The sequence below is a fragment of the Schistocerca gregaria genome, chromosome 11, assembly GCF_023897955.1.
Source record: "Schistocerca gregaria isolate iqSchGreg1 chromosome 11, iqSchGreg1.2, whole genome shotgun sequence".
In the NCBI taxonomy this organism is placed as follows: domain Eukaryota; kingdom Metazoa; phylum Arthropoda; class Insecta; order Orthoptera; family Acrididae; genus Schistocerca; species Schistocerca gregaria.
In genome coordinates, this window is record NC_064930.1 from 21,207,994 (window position 1) to 21,225,299 (window position 17,306).

Sequence of the window (17,306 nt, forward strand, 5' to 3'; positions counted from 1 at the left end):
TACAATTTCGGATGACGTTTTATGGCTGCCGCCGGCTTTAAGCGTATTATTTGATACTGATGATCTCGGAATAACGAATTGCCTCAGGATTTCCGAATTGGAATTTCCGAAGCGTCTAGCTCCAACTTCCACCCTGAGTTCAAAGGATGTTAGTTCTCGTTGTGCGGCCGTAATCACCTGACTGCAGATGACAGCTCCGCCAACGCACTGCCCTTTTATTGCTTGAGTACGCTATGCTACGGCCATCTTTGTATGTGCGTGACGCTATCTCGAGACTGCTAATGCTGAAGCTCGTTCGCACGCACTCGGTGTCGTTTTGGTAGCGAAAGCCTCGCGCAGGTCTCGTCTCTAGGAACACAAGCCCCGTGGCATCCATCCCTCCAGTGGGTCAAGGAGGAGATCGGTCGCACTGTCGGCCGATGTAATCGGGTGACGTCTGCCGACGGCGTCTGACGGCCGTGGTCGGTGCGACTGTCGAAGCGGGCTACCGCGTGGGCCTTTGTCCATGTGGAGGCAGTCCGCCTCGAGCACCCGGGTTCGTCCTGAACGGCAGTGTGCGTGGGCGGTGCGTGCCAGGTGGCGCCGGACGCGTGTGTATCGCGTGTCGGCAGCCGACGCCCCCGCCGCCCGGAACCGTGGCTGCCCGCTGTTCCGCGGCTGTGGGGACCGCACCTCGCACTTCCTTCCCAGCGGGCGCCGCTCTCCTCAGGCGTGCGTACACGGACCGCTCCAGCGTACAACCAGCCCGCGCCACAGAGACCGAAAGAGGTCGGTCATCTGAAACAAATTCGTGCAGTCAACATTTTTGTACAGCGGCAGCCGCGTGTGCCAGGAACAACACACTAAACTATTTTTGATTCATACTGTCGCCATTTGGTTGTTATATGACTCAGAATTCGGGCCATTTTGAACTACAAAAATTTATCTATACAGTGTGTCACACCTAAACTCTTCACCGTCAATATCTCTGCAACACAACACCTGCTGACAAACGGCTTCCACAGGTGTGAATGTACTGCAAGGGCTCACCAAAGTAAATACAATGATCCATTCTAAATAGTAAGTAAATACTTGAGAGGGAAGTGTTTGTTCCATCTCATTACAATTAGTCTTTTTGTTGCATTATATTGAATATACTTTCAACATTTTTCCAGTTTACATAGTGTGATATCTCGAGTGAAGAGGTGGACTACCTGTTTATTTAATTCAGTTCATACTCACATAAATGTACTTCCTTTCCCGAATCCCACTGCGTTGCCTCGGGTTGATTAAGTTTGGGGTTTGTATTAAGAGTTCGTCCGCTGGTAGTGCCAAGGCAGAGATGTGGTCACCCTGAAGGTCGGTTAGTGCCAAGCTAAGCTTCGAGTAACGACAGACGATGCACCTGCTTGCAGGGGGTAGTCCGGGTTGGTAACAGATCCCCGTCCCCTTCATGTGGACAGCCGCCATTGCAAGCAGCACGTCCTAACTACTTTGATAAAGACTAGGTGGAGTGTGTGAATGACTGTACAGTATGGAAAGAAAGAACGAACAGAGAGCTGAGTACAAAGAAAGTAGCTGCTGGTGTCGGTCACCCACGTGGTGCCGAATTGCACTACCAGCGAGCTACCAGTTCGTTCTTGGAAATTAGTTAAGGTGACGATGCTTACGTGTGCTGTTAATTGATTATTTGCATGTGCCGTATTCCACAGGACGCTTTATTTTTTAAGAATTGCTTTCTTTTGTGAATACAGGAGATGTTTGTGTCTGCTTTGTTCCCCCGTTTCTCCGCCAAAGAGAATTTTTGTCATTCGGTCCTGGTAGTAATCTTGGGTGCGAATTTCGACCACTGTCCCAGCAGACGGGCCACAAGGGCAGCAACGTAGTCCCATCCTCTTTCCCAGTGCTTAAGTAGAAACGAGATGCCTATTAGTTTAAGCACTTTCAGTGCGAGACAAAACTAGAAGTTATTTGACTTGACTGTCTGCTGCAATTATTAAACTTGTAAAGCTTTGGAGAATATAGATAATAAATGTCATATTAAGTTTATAAAGTCTCCGGGAATCTAGACAGTAAATGTCCTATAAACTTGATGTCATGGATTTAGTGGTCATTACAGACCCCAGTCCTGTGTCGAGAGCAATGTCATGAATTTAATGATCATTACAAACCCCAGTCCTGTGTAGAGAACAATGTTACCAACAAAGTGGTGTCCTTATAGATCACGATAGGGCGCGGCCTTTACTGATTTACCCACTTGATTGTTTGAGCCCTCCCCGCGTTATCCGTTGTGCAATGTTAAGATAATAATCATCAGATCATTTAACTAAACGTCGGGCTGGCCCCTTAAATTGAGTCCTTCCGAGCAACGCATCGAGCGGCCAAGCACGTGTCAATGAGGCGACTTGGCCACACACACACACACACACACACACACACACACACACACACACACACACACGCCCGGCACGCTCTAGCCTGGATAGAAGGAAACAGAGGAAGGGAGATGCATAACCAAACAGAAGGAACCTTTCAGCATGGCAAGGGCTCACCGAAGTAAGTACTAAGAGAGATTCTAAATAGTGAGAAAAAACTAATTTCAACGCAGACATGTCCTTTTCTTTAAGGCACATCCCATATTATTCCTTTCGCAATCAATAACATGAAAAGCCACACAAATAATGGCTATGTCTGAACCGCAATGCGTCAAAAGGTGGTGCGTGGAGTGAACGAGACGTGCCGCTGTTGCACTATCCGCGATGTTGTAACATCCCAAGTGTTTTATATATATATATATATATCACTCACATTCAGCGAAACCTACCAACAGATAAATTCCGTAACCTACCAATAATAAAAGTGTTGCTAATCTCTAAATAAAATTGTGGCTCACTTATAGCTTTTCAATAATTGACTGACTGTGAATCTAAACTGGTAAATTTGGACGTCAGCAGTGCTGCATCATGGCCCTGGAAGATCATACTGGATAAATTGAAAATTCTTACCTCAACGAAGTCGCCGGATAACGCGTATATATCTGCTCCTATAAGAAATTTTTTTGGCACAGCCCAGTGCAATGCTGGCCGGTAGATTTGACATGTATAAAAGAAACAGCTGATTTTTCTTTATAATAATCGGGATGACCATGGATTGGAGAAATTAGTAAATTCTTTAAATTGCGATGAATGTTTGTCAAAAGTTAATTTTTTATGAGAAAGGTTATTATTAAAAGATTTTTTACATGGGACTCGATATAACAATAGTACATAAGCGCGAGGCTGCTTTTACGTTATACTACATCGCTCAGGCACGGCCATCGCTCCCCACAACCGGCCCAGCCAACTCGATACACCAGACTGCTCGCTACTACTTACTCCTACTGCCACACAGTCCCTACTGCATACAACACTGCTCTCTGGTCTGAGATTCTCTTATACCTTACATGTAAGAAATTCGAACTAGTATTCAAGGTGTTTAGTCCAATAATAAATAGACATAATGGAATCAATACATCAGAAAATTTGCATTATATTTAGCACTAGAAATATATCTTAAATTGGTAGCATTATTTAGTTATATACTGCTAATAGTTGGGACTGGTAATAATTTTTTTTGTGCCTGCAGTGCATTGCCTTGGGATTGATAATTGCTGGGGCATGAAAATATTTTCTTTTGAATTATTGCTGGAAATAAGGATTAATAACGTCATTCGTCATGAGTCAGCTGTAGCAAGGTTATGAAACAAGTACAGTATATGTGTTCACATTTATAAATGATAGACACAACTGGGTAAAAAATGCAAGTACTAGAACAGGTTTAATAACTAAGTGCTTGTAGCATATTCATATCATGAATAGCTTCTCGTGGAAAAAATACAAAATGAATTATTAAGCCTGAAGAAAAAGTGTATATTATGCTGAAAAGTCGAATTACGAGGTAATGAAACTTGTACTTAATATGTATGTACTCTAGCTGTCTCTCCCAAAACATTCAGTCATTATGCTGTGCAACATAAGACATACTGTCAAAAAGAACTGCAACAAATACTTAAATAACTACATAGCATTTCCTAACTAATATAAAATATTTAAACTCCAACATTATCATCATCTGCAAAAAAACATTATTCATATTACCATATTCTTCATATAACTATTCATCATCATTTATTATCATCTGAAAAAAATAGGCACTTCATCATTCATTATTCATACTCATATTACCATTATCCTCATACAACTCTATAATATATGAAGTAATAAATGATAAGGTAGAGTTTCTTACTTCTAGCGTATTTCATCAATAAATTTAACATGTGTAGTTCTGCATGACAGCCTGCATCAATCGCCTCGTATTCTGAAAGGAAAATAATTAGTTAAGACTGCTATTATACAGTGTGCATAGTATATTCTTGTTAATGCTTGTTAATTCTGATCCAGTTACTCTTCATGACAAGGTATTGCATTTTCTTTCTTTCATTCCGATGGTAAAATTTCCATTTCATAATAAACCACTGTATTTTGTTTAATTCATTTCTTTTACACATTATCACTTTCTGAAAATGACGAATAAGGATTAATATCTTGCATTTAAATCATATACCCATTAAAGAAAAACTTGTTTCTAGTGATATAACTAAGCATACAGCATAGCATGTCAGAAAACGTATTAGGTCAAAAACACACAGAGATTTCAAGTGCGAAAATGTACGCACATTATAATAATATAGTAGCAAAAACTGTAGAATAGTCCAAATATTGAGATATCATAAGCAAAAATTTCTAAGTCAACTGGTGTTTGCTACATCTTAAAGATTTCATAGTACACAGATAAAATTCTTCTTTCGATAGAAAAACCATCACACATATATCAAAAAATGGAAAATGTCCACGGTCTGATATACAGCGACAAGAAAAGCGACCTGCTAACCTTACCTTCCCGGGCATATGCCAAGAAAAAACATAATCATCATCAGTAAGTGGTCACATCAATATCTGGAAATGGCATTACAGTGTGATAAATCATAAAGTATGTTCATTCAATAAACGGTTTAATACTGGAAATATGGCGCTTGCCCTTACTTGTTCTGGTTCTCTAAGTTTCGATGTGTACTGCATTGGGGTGAGGAATGCTACGAATTCTATATGGACCTGCGTATAGAAGCTCAAAATTACTGCATCTACTCTTTTCTCTGTTGGATAAATAGTGTGTGCGTACTAATATCTTCTGTCCAATGTGAAAGTCACGGCATGTACAAACCTGTCTTCTCCGGCGCTCTGCCCAATGTCAAATATTTCATGGTGGCGTAGTCGACGAGATGTAGGAAAATATATTAATTCTTTAATTTTGTTGGGTGGTTCAACATTTTTCAATATAACAGTCGGAGATAGCATAGTAGATTCATTTGGTATGGAGTTAATTACATCCTGGAATGAGAGTATGTGTGTATCTCAATCAATATGTCTTTTATGGCAGTATATTCTACATAGTTTACCAATTAATTTCCGACAATGGACCACAATTTCTATCTGCGACATGGACACGTATGTTATGAGCTGGAAACAGTTATCACGCTTTTCGAACCCTTCTGAACGACTGATGAAAGAACTTTCAATACATGCCCTACATGAAACAGAAAATGTTTTACAAATGCATTTGAAACAGATTTAGCAGTAGCTTTGCGTAACGGAGTGAAGGTAACAAATTTCGAAGTGAGTTCAACAGCGACAAAAATATAACAAAGACCTCTATTAGTTCTGGGAAGTAACAGAAATGTCTACAGCGGCCATGTGTCTCAATTTAAGGGTTACAATGGGATGTAACGGAGGAATACGTGAAGTCGTGTCTGATATAGCTTTCTGGCTAATTTTACATGACGCTAAAACTGGTCGAATACGTTTCTCCTTGTTGGCAAAATAACAGTTCTGTCTCAGTATAAGAAGACATTTTCTGGCTCTATAATGTGCGTAACTTAAATGAGTATACCAAACTAATTTGTTAGCAAGCTCGTTAGGAATATATAATAACCAGTTGTTGCTGCCAGGGAATAGACTGCTGTTGCGTTCTAATGGTAATGTTATTCATATCTTGCCAAAGCTATTTAATTTATTTCCATACGTCGTCTTTTGTCTGCTCTTGTGCCATGTCTCGTAATGACGACGAAACAAATTTTCAAATGCAACTCGTTGAATATACATGACTCTAAAATTTGCTTGGCAGAAGTCGGTTGCAATGTCTGGCTGATTGTTGCTGACAGAACGGGACAGTGCGTCTGCTACAATATTTTGCCACTGACAATTTTCTACGTAATATCTCACTGATTGTCTACTGTTTATTTTGGAATTCGGGTGTTCGATTGAACGAAACTGATGACGCATTGCCTAATTTGATGTCACTGTTATTTTCGATAACGTCAATACGACTGGCCAATTCATCAAATTTTTCAGTCAGTGCTTTTACCTGATCGTCATTTTTAGTGTCACAAACATTAATTTCTTTTTGCGTTTTAAGTGTGGTTTTGTTCAATTTCTTAACGTCTGTTTGAATGGTATCAGGATCCTGTATTAATTCCAATTGTTCAACTCTGTTGGTCACTGTCTGAAAGTCTACTGTGTGTGTGTATTTTTGTTTTAAGATCGGAGACTTCATCATGCAATTCGGTGTTGAACTGTTTGATAGTATTGATTTCGTCTGATACTGTACGTTTTTCCTTCGGTAAACAACTTACGCTTGTCTTCCTGTCTCTGTGCAGTAATTGTTTCCGTGACTTGTTTCTTTACTTTGTTCTGTTCCTGTATGAATTTTCGGTAACGCGTTTCACTGTTTTGTAGGTGGTGATTAAAACGTTCGTCACTTTGGCTGTTCTGCTGTTCCAGTGTCTTGTCGACTATCGCATCCAGTGTGCGTGAAAGTTCTGCTGACGTTAATTTAAACTCGTCGCTTAACTGAGTTGCGTTTTCAGAACATTGTTTAGCGACTGTACTGATTTCATCTCTAAGTAATTTCGTTGTGGCTGTATGTGTATTACTTAATTCTTATGCAACAGACCTAATTTCTTCTCTACTGTTCCTAGCACAAGCCTTAATTTCCTCGCGTAATTGTACTTTAGTATCATGACATTGCACGGCAATGTTCACTAAGCTGTTTGAAATTGATGTTTGTTTTTCATTCCATTGCAACAATACTGCCATAACTTGATACAAGCCAAAATTACCGACTCTTTTGTCTGTGCTGTGTGATGGTGTATTTGCATGTGTCACGTTTTGTGTAAGCATTTGGTCATTGTCTGAAAAAGGTTTGCTAATTGGATGTGCACTGTGGGTCATTACATCGGAATCAAATAATCTGACGTATTTGGAGTACACTGTTCATCTTCGTGAGAAACATTTACCTGTTCACTGTGTAAATTTTGCAAATCAGGTGTGTCAGACTGGGCAGCGTTCATTGTAACGAAACGTCGTTAAATTTACAGTGGACATAATTGAATTTGTACGTTCATCATTTGAAATAAAATCATTACTTGTGGTCGCCACCCACCGATTATCTGTAATTGGAAGATCATCATAATGACACTGAGTGTCGCTAGTATTATCAGTCAAATTAGTTAAGTCGGTTTTCTCACTCATTGCCTCACATCGTGATGTACTGTTAGCAGTTATTCGCGGCATTTTTCACAACTCAAAGATAAGCACAAAATCAAACAAAGACAAAGCAAAAATGGAACCAATACAATAACAACAAAGGACAATAAGTTAGCGATGATCTATGAAAAAAGGAGTGACAAATTAGTAAATGCGTTGCACCAAATCCTAACTACATTTAACATTAGGTAAATAAGATCAAATACGTAACTGAGTACTTCTCATAAATTCACAAAAATACGATCCTGGACGGTTGTCGGCAAATGTAACCTCCCAAGTGTTAAAATATATAGTGGCCCTGAAAGATCATACTGAATAAATTGAAAATTCTTAAAGAAGTCGCCGCATAACGCGTATATATCTGCTCCTATAAGAATTTTTTCTGGCACAGCCCAGTGCAATGCTGTCCGATAGATTTGTCATGAATGAAAGAAACAACTGATTTTTCTTTACGATAATCGGGATGACCATGCATTGGAGAAATTAGCAGATGCTTTAAATTGAGATGAATGATTGTCAAAAGTCAATTTTTATAAGAAAGATTATTATTAAGAGATTTTTTAAAATAGTAGATATGCGTTATGCTGCTTTTACCTTATAATACATCGCTCAGGCACCGCCATTGCTCGCCACGACCGGCCCAGCCAACTCGATACACCAGACTGCTAGCAACTACTTACTCCTACTGCTACACAGTCCCTACTGCATACAACAATGCTATATGATCTGAGATTCTCTTATAGCTTATGTATCGCAGGCAGCGCGTAAGCAATCCATCGAAATTACATCTGCTCGAGTGCACAAGCAATAAATTCCTTGGTCATGGACCTCTTACAACGTAATGCACGTACTACGACGCGACAAACACTGTGAACAGTCAGTACATGGTCTGGGAAACACACCGATCTCGAGTCACCCACAAGGAAAACAAGGAAACGGTTTAGTCGTGCGTGCTTTATTGAGTTTTTCGACAGTACTACAGTGCACATAACGTTAACGACATACCGGTAACCACGGGCCAGAGCAAACAAAATTAATGGCTGTCAAAGGGTCGCACAGAGGGATACAAGCAACGTACAACGTAGTTGGACATCAATTACACAACAGTACATGCCACGTACAGGAAATGTCACTGAACGTCTTTAATGACTGCAACACTGTTGAAGAGTTGCAGGTTGTGCAGGGCACACAAAAACGTAAAGCAGTACCAATAAGACAAACATGTGTCTTCTCCGTAACACACAAAATGTACACCGGTGTGCAGTCACATGTCTCACAGGCAATATGCTAGCATGTAGGTAAATAAAACACGCATGAAGGACAACATTATAAAGTTAACATTTCTTGGTGGGACATTAGTTCTATTTATTTATATTACAAGAACTGCCTCAAACGAAATATTTCAACCTGAATCAATTTCTGTAATTATCAACTTTACAATATGAGTCCTTATTATATCGGCATTAATTATCTTAGACATGTTTGTTGTTGTTGTCTTCAGTCCTGAGACTGGTTTGATGCAGCTCTCCATGCTACTCTATCCTGTGCAAGCTGCTTCATCTCCCAGTACCTACTGCAACCTACATCCTTCTGAATCTGCTTAGTGTACTCATCTCTCGGTCTCCCTCTACGATTTTTACCCTCCACGCTGCCCTCCAATGCTAAATTTGTGATCCCTTGATGCCTCAAAACATGTCCTACCAACCGATCCCTTCTTCTAGTCAAGTTGTGCCACAAACTTCTCTTCTCTCCAATCCTATTCATACCTCCTCATTAGTTACGTGATCTATCCACCTTATCTTCAGTATTTTTCTGTAGCACCACATTTCGAAAGCTTCTATTCTCTTCTTGTCCAAACTAGTTATTGTCCATGTTTCACTTCCATACATGGCTACACTCCAAACAAATACTTTCAGAAACGACTTCTTGATACATAAATCTATATTCGATGTTAACAAATTTCTCTTCTTCAGAAACGCTTTCCTTGCCATTGCCAGTCTACATTTTATATCCTCTCTACTTCGACCATCATCAGTTATTTTACTTCCTAAATAGCAAAACTCCTTTACTACTTTACGTGTCTCATTTCCTAATCTAATTCCCTCAGCATCACCGGATTTAATTTGACTACATTCCATTATCCTCGTTTTGCTTTTGTTAATGTTCATCTTATATCCTCCTTTCAAGACACTGTCCATTCCGTTCAACTGCTCTTCCAAGTCCTTTACCGTCTCTGACAGAATTACAATGTCATCGGCGAACCTCAAAGTTTTTACTTCGTCTCCATGAATTTTAATACCTACTCCAAATTTTTCTTTTATTTCCTTTACTGCTTGCTCAATATACAGATTGAATAACATCGGGGAGAGGCTACAACCCTGTCTCACTCCTTTCCCAACCACTGCTTCCCTTTCATGCCCCTCGACTCTTATTACTGCCATCTGGTTTCTGTACAAATTATAAATAGCCTTTCGCTCCCTGTATTTTACCCCTGCCACCTTTAGAATTTGAAAAAGAGTATTCCAGTCAACATTGTCAAAAGCTTTCTCTAAGTCTACAAATGCTAGAAACGTAGGTTTGCCTTTTCTTAATCTTTCTTCTAAGATAAGTCGTAAGGTCAGTATTGCCTCACGTGTTCCAACATTTCGACGGAATCCAAACTGATCCTCCCCGAGGTCTGCATCTACCAGTTTTTCCATTCGTCTGTAAAGAATTCGCGTTAGTATTTTGCAGCCGTGGCTTATTAAACTGATAGTTCGGTAATTTTCACATCTGTCAGCACCTGCTTTCTTTGGGATTGGAATTATTATATTCTTCTTGAAGTCTGAGGGTATTTCGCCTGTCTCATACATCTTGTTCACCAGCTGGTAGAGTTTTATCATGACTGGCTCTCCCAAGGCCGTCAGTAGTTCTAATGGAATGTTGTCTACTCCGGGGGCCTTGTTTCGACTCAGGTCTTTCAGTGCTCTGTCAAACTCTTCACGCAGTATCGTATCTCCCATTTCGTCTTCATCTACATCCTCTTCTATTTCCATAATATTGTCCTCAAGTACATCGCCCTTGTATAAACCTTCTAATACTCCTTCCACCTTTCTGCCTTCCCTTCTTTGCTTAGAACTGGGCTGCCATCTGAGCTCTTGATATTCATACACGTGGTTCTCTTCTCTCCAAAGGTCTCTTTAATTTTCCTGTAGGCAGTATCTATCTTACCCCTAGTGAGATAAGCTTCTACATCCTTACATTTGTCCTCTAGCCATCCCTGTTTAGCCATTTTGCACTTCCTGTCGATCTCATTTTTGAGACGTTTGTATTCCTTTTTGCCTGCTTCATTTACTGCATTTTTATATTTTCTCCTTTCATCAATTAGATTCAATATTTCTTCTGTTACCCAAGGATTTCTAGCAGCCCTCGTCTTTGTACCTACTTTATCCTCTGCTGCCTTCACTACTACATCCCTCAGAGCTCCCCATTCTTCTTCTACTGTTTTTCTTTCCTCCATTCCTGTCAATTGTTCCCTTATGCTCTCCCTGATACTCTCTACAACCTCTGGTTCTTTCAGTTTATCCAGGTCCCATCTCCTTAATTTCCCACATTTTTGCAGTTTCTTCAGTTTTAATCTACAGGTCATAACCAATAGATTGCGGTCAGAGTCCACATCTGCCCCTGGAAATGTCTTACAACTTAAAACCTGGTTCCTAAATCTCTGTCTTACCATTATATAATCTATCTGATACCTTTTAGTATCTCCAGGGTTCTTCCACGTATGCAACCTTCTTTCATGATTCTTAAACCAAGTGTTAGCTATGATTAAGTTGTGCTCTGTGCAAAATTCTACTAGGCGGCTTTCTCTTTCATTTCTTAGCCCCAATCCACATTCACCTACTATGTTTCCTTCTCTCCCTTTTCCTACACTCGAATTCCAGTCACCCATTACTATTAAATTTTCGTCTCCCTTCACTATCTGAATAATTTCTTTTATTTCATCGTACATTTCTTCAATTTCTTCATCATCTGCAGAGCTAGTTGGCATATAAACTTGTACTACTGTAGTAGGTGTGGGCTTCGTATCTATCTTGGCCACAATAATGCGTTCACTATGCTGTTTGTAGTAGCTTACCCGCATTCCTATTTTCCTATTCATTATTAAACCTACTCCTGCATTACCCCTATTTGATTTTGTGTTTATAACCCTGTAGTCACCTGACCAGAAGTCTTGTTCCTCCTGCCACCGAACTTCACTAATTCCCACTATATCTAACTTTAACCTATCCATTTCCCTTTTTAAATTTTCTAACCTACCTGCCCGATTAAGGGATCTGACATTCCACGCTCCGATCCGTAGAACGCCAGTTTTCTTTCTCCTGATAACGACATCCTCCTGAGTAGTCCCCGCCCGGAGATCCGAATGGGGGACTATTTTACCTCCGGAATATTTTATCCAAGAGGATGCCATCATCATTTAATCATACAGTAAAGCTGCATGTCCTCGGGAAAAATTACGGCTGTAGTTTCCCCTTGCTTTCAGCCGTTCGCAGTACCCTAACAGCAAGGCCATTTCGGTTAGTGTTACAAGGCCAGATCAGTCAATCATCCAGACTGTTGCCCCTGCAACTACTGAAAAGGCTGCTGCCCCTCTTCAGGAACCACATAACGAAATTTAAAGGCTTCTTCAAAAATACTGAAACCATAAATGTTGATAATTCAATCAATTACCAAGAAATAACAATATTCTTGGAAAAATTATATAATAGACCAACATTTATATTTTCAATAGTAATAATTACTTATTTTTAGCACTATTAGCAACAGTTAAAATCACCATTCGTAAAATAAGATAACTTCCTAATGAATAAACCTTATGATTAAGACATTCTTTAATTAAAATTATTAACAACTCTTTTGTTGATTTACCTGCACCAACAAATATTTCATTTTGATGAAATTTTGGATTTTTACTAGGACTGTGTTTGGTAATTCAAATCGTAACTGGACTATTTTTAGCTATACATTATACATCAGATATTGAAATAGCATTCAGTAGTGCTGTACACATCTGTCAGGACGTAAATAATGGTTCAATTATTGAACTTTATATGCAAATGGAGCATCTATATTTTTTATTTGCATCTAGGACAAGGAATTTACTATGGATCTTTATAACTGAATAATTCGTACAGTAATTCTATTCTTAGTTTTAGCAACTGCATTTATGGGATACGTTTTACTTTGTGGTCAAATATCATTCTGAGGTGCAACAGTAATCACTAATTTACTATCAGTAATTCTATACTTAGGAACAGATTTAGTTCAATGAGTGTGGGGAGGATTTGCTGTTGACAAAGCAACATTAAATCGATTATTTATATTTCATTTTGTATTACCAATTATTATTGCAGCTATGGCAGCAGTTCATTTATTCTTCCTTCATCAAACAGGGTGTAATAACCCCTTTCGGCTAAACGGAGATATCGAAAAGATTCCATATCACCCATACTTTGCTTTCAAGGATTCTATCACATTTGTATGAATAACATCATTATTGATTATATTATGTTTAATACTAACCCTTATCTTCTAAGAGACCCAGATAATTATGTACCTGCCAATCCATTAGTAACACCAGTTCACATACAACCAGAATGATACTTCCTATTTGCATATGCAATTCTACGATCAATTCTTAACAAGTTAGGAGGTGTTATTGCACTATTCTTACCAATTAGAATCTTAATAATTTTACCATTCTGTAGCAAAACACCATTCCGAGGCATCCAATTTTATCCTATCACTCAGATTCTATTCTGAATTATAGTAATTGTTGTATGTTTATAAAATGAATTCGTAAACGACCAGTTGAAGAACCTTATACCATAACAGAACAAATCTTAACAATTATCTACTTTACATACTTCTTAATTAATGTCCATGTTGCAAATGAATGAGATAAGCTAATTAAGGAATAAATCGGTTAATTAGCTTAGGGAATGCTTAGCTTGAATGTTTGTCGTCGGAGTCAATATTACTATTTTGGGCCCTCGTGGTAATAACGACTACACACGTCAATTATGAGCAAAATGTGGGTGACTCTTACATAGCGGGATGGCAATAGCGGAGCGTTTCGTTGGTATGGCGTCATATTCACGTTCCAGTTTCTGAGTCTGTAACTGACGTACTGCGATGCAGCCAGCGGCACTAATACTGTGTTTTCTCTTGTTATTGGCTGCGTATGGAACAATACTTTTGTTTTGAAACCAGTATCTTCTCACGGTTTAGAATGTCTCGTAGTATTTACTTTGGTGAGCCACTACCATACATTCATATCCGTCAAAACAGTTTGTCAGTATCTATTGTGGTTCCAGAGATAATGGAGGTGAAAAGTTTATGTGGGATGTCCTTATGTCAAATGAAAACAGACTGGTATAAAATACAAGTCGTCGTCGAAGAAATATTTTTTTTTTCTTCCATCAGTCTACTGACTGCTTTGATGCGGCCCGCCAAGAATTCCTTTCCTGTGCTAACCTCTTCATCTCAGAGTAGCACTTGCAACCTACGTCCTCAATTATTTGCTTGACGTATTCCAAACTCTGTCTTCCTCTACAGTTTTTGCCCTCTACAGCTCCCTCTAGTACCATGGAAGTCATTCCCTCATGTCTTAGCAGATGTCCTATCATCCTGTCCCTTCTCCTTATCAGTGTTTTCCACATATTTCTTTCCTCTCCGATTTTGCGTAGAATCTCCTCATTCCTTACTTTATCAGTCCACCTAATTTTCAACATTCGTCTATAGCACCACATCTCAAATGCTACGATTCTCCTCTGTTCCGGTTTTCCCACAGTCCATGTTTCACTACCATACAATGCTGTACTCCAGACGTACATCCTCAGAAATTTCTTCCTCAAATTAAGGCCGGTATTTGATATTAGTAGACTTCTCTTGTCCAGAAATGCCTTTTTTGCCATAGCGAGTCTGCTTTTGATGTCCTCCTTGCTCCGACCGTCATTGGTTATTTTACTGCCTACGTAGCAGAATTCCTTAACTTCATTGACTTCGTTACCATCAATCCTGATGTTAAGTTTCTCGCTGTTCTCATTTCTACTACTTCTCATTACCTTCGTCTTTCTCTGATTTACTCTCAAACCATACTGTGTACTCATTAGACGGTTCATTCCGTTCAGCAGATCATTTAATTCTTCTTCACTTTCACTCAGGATAGTAATGTCATCAGCGAATCGTATCATTGATATCCTTTCACCTTGTATTTTAATTCCACTCCTGAACCTTTCTTTTATTTCCATCATTGCTTCCTCGATGTACAGATTGAAGAGCAGGGGCGAAAGGCTACAGCCTTGTCTTATTCCCTTCTTAATACGAGCACTTCGTTCTTGATCGTCCACTCTTATTATTCCCTCTTGGTTGTTGTACATATTGTATATGACCCATCTCTCCCTATAGCTTACCCCTACTTTTTTCAGAATCTCGAACATCTTGCACCATTTTTAATTGTCGAACGCTTTTTCCAGACCGACAAATCCTATTAACGTGTCTTGATTTTTCTTTAGCCGAGCTTCCATTATTAGCCGTAACGTCAGAATTGCCTCTCTCGTGCCTTTACTTTTCCTAAAGCCGAACTGATCGTCACCTAGCGCATTCTCAATTTTCTTTTCCATTCTTCTGTATATTATTCCTGTAAGCAGCTTCGATGCATGAGCTGTTAAGCTGATTGTGCGATAATTCTGGCACTTGTCAGCTCTTGCCGTCTTCGGAATTGTGTGGATGATGCTTTTCCGAAAGTCAGATGGTACGTCGCCAGACTCATATATTCTACACACCAACGTGAATAGTCGTTTTTTTGCCACTTCCCCTAATGATTTTAGAAATTCTGATGGAATGTTATCTGTCCCTTCTGCCTTATTTCCAAAGCTCTTTTAAATTCCGATTCTAATACTGGACCCCCTATCTCTTCTAAATCGACTCCTGTTTCTTCTTCTATCACAGCAGACAAATCTTCACCCTCATAGAGGCTTTCAATGTATTCTTTCCACCTATCTGCTCTCTCCTCTGCATTTAACAGTGGAATTCCCGTTGCACTTTTAATGTTACCACAGTTGCTTTTAATGTCACCAAAGGTTGTTTTGACTTTCCTGTATGCTGAGTCTGTCCTTCCGACAATCATATCTTTTTCGATGTCTTCACATTTTTCCTGCAGCTATTTCATCTTAGCTTCCCTGCACTTCCTATTTATTTCATTCCTTAGCGACTTGTATTTCTGTATTCCTGATTTTCCCGGAACATGTTTTTACTTCCTCCTTTCATCAATCAACTGAAGTATTTCTTCTGTTACCCATGGTTTCTTCGCAGCTACCTTCTTTGTACCTATGTTTTCCTTCCCAACTTCTATGATGGCCCTTTTTAGAGATGTCCATTCCTCTTCAACTGTGCTGCCTACTGCGCTATTCCTTATTGCTGTATCTATAGCGTTAGAGAACTTCAAACGTATCTCGTCATTCCTTAGAACTTCCGTATCCCATTTCTTTGCGTACAGATTCTTCCTGACTAATGTCTTCAACTTCAGCCTACTCTTCATCACTACTATATTGTGATCTGAGTCTACATCTGCTCCTGGGTACGTCTTACAATCCAGTATCTGATTTCGGAATCTCTGTCTGACCATGATGTAATCTAATTTAAATCTTCCCGTATCTCCCGGCCTTTTCCAAGTATACCTCCTCTTGTGATTCTTGAACAGGGTATTCGCTACTACCAGCTGAAACTTCTTACAGAACTCAATTAGTCTTTCTCCTCTTCCATTCCTTGTCCCAGGCGCATACTCTCCTGTAACCTTTTCGTCCACTCCTTCCCCTACAACTGCATTCCAGTCGCCCATGAGTATTAGATTTTCGTCCCCCTTTACATACTGCATTACCCTTTCAATATCCTCATACACTTTCTCTATCTGTTCATCTTCAGCTTGCGACGTCGGCATGTATACCTGAACTATCGTTTTCGTTGTGGGTCTGCTGTCAATTCTGATTAGAACAACCCGGTCACTGAACTGTTCACAGTAATACACCCTCTGCCCTACCTTACTATTCATAACGAATCCTACACCTGTTATACCATGTTCTGCTGCTGTTGATATTACCCAATACTCATCTGACCAGAAATCCTTGTCTTCCTTCCACTTCAGTTCAGTGACCCCTACTATATCTAGATCGAGCCTTTGCATTTCCCTTTTCAGATTTTCTAGTTTCCCTACCACGTTCAAGCTTCTGACATTCCACGCCCCGTTTCGTAGAACATTATCCTTTCGTTGATTATTCATTATTTTTCTCATGGTAACCTCCACCTTGGCAGTCCCCTCCCGGAGATCCGAATGGAGGACTATTCCGGAATGTTTTGCCAATGGAGAGATCATCATGACACTTCTTGAACTACAGGCCACATGTCCTGTGGATACACGTTACGTGTCTTTAATGCAGTGCTTTCCATTACCTTCTGCATCCTCATGTCGTTGATCATTGCTGATTCTTCCGCCTTTAGAGGCAATTTCCCACCCCTAGGAGAAGAGAGTGCCCTGAACCTCTTTCCACTCCTCCGCCCTCTTTGACAAGGCCGTTGGCAGAATGAGGCTGACTTCTTATGCCGGAAGTCTTCGGCCGCCAATGCTGATTATTTATCAAAATTTAG